Here is a 3,261-nt window from a genome sequence, read left to right as displayed (position 1 = left end):
CAAAATTAAGATTTAATACGGCGGAGCTTAGCAAATTAAAGATAAATACTGTGAAGTTTTGCAAAATTAAGATTTAATACGGCGGAGCTTTGCAAATTAAAGATAAATACTGTGGAGCTTTGCGAATTTATTATAAGATACAGCGCAGTTTTGCAAATTAAAAAAATACAACGGAGCTTTGCAAAGTTCTGATAAAATAAATGAGATAAAGATAGTTCTACAAAACTAAATTAAATCAGTCGTAACGGCAAAAATTGAATTTTCGTCTCTGTTTTTTCCTTTCAGCGCATTTAAAAAACTTTGCAAGTCTTAAAATTCTGTAACTATCGCATGTAGGAAGGTTTTTCGTTAAGTAATTAGTTAATAAGATAATTTTTGTACAAACTGATGTATGGTACTTAAGTTACATTGGTGTACAAAAACTCTATGGAATTTCGGTAATTAAGCCAAGTAATTTACATATTTAGGCTCGTTACTGATACTCTCTTGTGACGAAAATTATTGTTAAGATACGCAATGAATGCACTGGTAGATAACAAAGTTGTTATTTGATTTCATATACTTCTCTAATAGCTTTAAATAATCTTGCTAACTTAAACATTTTCTTGTATTCAGCGTTTCTAATAATGACTTTAACTCAATAACTTCCTTGGGATGTTCTACCTTTTGTCGCAAACACTACGTAAACTCAACCATCCCAAAATATTGCATATAATGTCACCGTGAATAGTGGCGCCATCTAGTGTCAGCTAAATATATTGTATTTAACATAAAAAAATCATAATTCAACGAACACTTTAGAATTCCACCGCTGGGTCAGCTATAAGTTCAGAGGATTTACGACGCAAAAATTCGGGGTTCTATCCTAGTGGTGTATAGCGCGTATTATATAATTTACCAAAAAAGAACAACTTAATTAAGAAGTAAATCGATTTTTTAGCTTTTGCAATCTTTCGCTGAATAGTATTTATGATTTTTAAATAAATATTAATTTTTAATTAGTTAAACTGCGAGATTTATGCAAAACTTCAATTTTAATGTCTTTCAAGTTGAAAGGCTAATATTAAACCAAATTTTGCAATCAGTGTGGTTGTTCGTAAAAAAATAGTTTGCCACGTAAAGTATACTTCATTTACGAAGTACTAAAGTTTGTTAGTGACTAGAATAAAGTTTCGAAAGACTAATACCACTGCTGTTAAACAAGAACAAAATAGTTTAAAATTTTAAACTAACTTAACGCGATTTTTTGTGCCTTGAACTTGACTGTTTCTGTGTCTATGTATGTAGAAACTTATAAATTCTGTTTTGTTTCTATTTTTTGTTGTTGTTTTTATTTCTTACAAGTACTAGTTTATTTTATTATGTATTACATTCATTGCACTGCAGTGATGTGATAACGTGCCAAGTATTTAAAATGTTCACCCTATTCAGTTTGCTTGTCAAAAGATCTGTGAGAAATGGACACAGCGCGAAGTCGAAAATAATTAGTTTTCTGATTCTTGAAATAAATGAAACATTAAAACTGGGTGCATCTCTTATTTGTTGACAATCTAAAAAAGATATAATTTGTAACGCTGGTAAAAATTTTTATTTCGCTTTGACATTTTCTTATAAGTAGACTGTTTCTTTTATGTGTCGACGTCTTCTACTAACACTAATCAAGCGAGTTTTATTTCAGTTAATATCGACTCAGATATAATATTAAAAAAACATTTCAATTACTTACATTGGATCTTCTGAAAATAACCGAGTGATAAAATATCTGAACATATAACTCTAACTATCCAAGTAGCTTGACCATCAATACAAAACATAAATACCCTTAAGAATCCAAGAAAGCCCTCTGTCGGGAGATTCGTTGTTTTTGTACTACTCTGTTGGATCATATACGTTTTATTTATTTTTTAACAATAACCAAAGATGGAACACTAAATCTATGTCGTTGTTTTACTACATGTCTCATACAGTGTTTTGAAGGTTTTATTGGTTCTTTGTTTTTAATCAGTTAAACCAAACCCATTTCCCAAAAGGCCGAGTACGTATAGGGACGTTCGATAAGACGTTTCGTAGTTTTTTTAGCTAAAATATATATTGTTGCGAATAATTTGTTGCAGGTTATTGTTGTTTATTTTACCCCCCCCCCCAAAAAAAAATATATTAATCGGCCATTGGAGTTTATCTCGAACTATTATTAATATTATTTAAACCTATTATACAGCATTTTTGTATTAGGCTAGTTACCTAGTACCATGGTTATAAGTAGTGTGCGATCACCATGGTAACAGACAAGAAGTATCCAACACATTCCGTGTTCCTCTACCCACGAACTGGGCGTGGGCCCAGGTGTTAGCGTCTCGAACTATAGTTCCGATAGTCTAGGGTTCGAGCTGTGTTGTAGTAAAATAAAACTTCGTATTTTGGAGCCATTACACGAGTGAATAGGGTTTTCTCTATTTTCAATCGTATGTTTTAAATTCAGGTAACAATAATATCCATTCAATCTATTACGAAATACGCTTAATGACAGAAGTAGGGTGCGAAAAATACATTGAAATTTAAATGTTTTTAATAGTGAAACTGCTTATAACAAAAAAGCTGAGAATGTTTTTTTGTGTGTGTGTGTGTGTGTGTACACGCATTACATTTTTACTAATTGTATTTACTTTGAAAATATTTATAGTTATTTTTTGAACGATTTTGATTGGGCCAGTCACTTGTCGAGGAACAAGAAGTCTTCTAAATGCGGATAATATTCAACACAAAAAAAGTAAAATTAAAAGAACGCAGACAAGAAACGAAATAACACAACGTAAGCAAATCAAAATTTATTACATAAATCAAGTAGAATATTTGAACAGAACAAAAGAATTCGTTATAAAATTTAATATACATAAAACAGAATATAGAACAAAAAGAATACAGAAAAAGTAAGCTTAATGCAAGGGAAAATCAAAATCGTAGAGCAATTGTGACATTAATAAAACGAACAAACATTAAAGATTAATTTTTCTAGTAATTCTCAAATGTTATCATAAATAAACAATAGATGGCGCAATTATTAAATTAATATACCGGTGCAAATTTGACTACAAATATAAATAGTAGTGATTGAATAACCTTCAGTATGTGAATCTTCACAAATTTTGACAAAAGTAATGGATATTCTTAAGACATCAGGGTTTATTTTATTATAACACTTTAACTTAATTTTATATTATTTTATCATCATTATTTTCTAAGCCTAATATACAGGGTGAAACA

Source organism: Limulus polyphemus, unplaced genomic scaffold (genome assembly GCF_000517525.1).
Source record: "Limulus polyphemus unplaced genomic scaffold, Limulus_polyphemus-2.1.2 Scaffold4778, whole genome shotgun sequence".
Classification (NCBI taxonomy): Eukaryota; Metazoa; Arthropoda; class Merostomata; order Xiphosura; family Limulidae; genus Limulus; species Limulus polyphemus.
Note: the sequence above shows the minus strand (reverse complement) of the source record.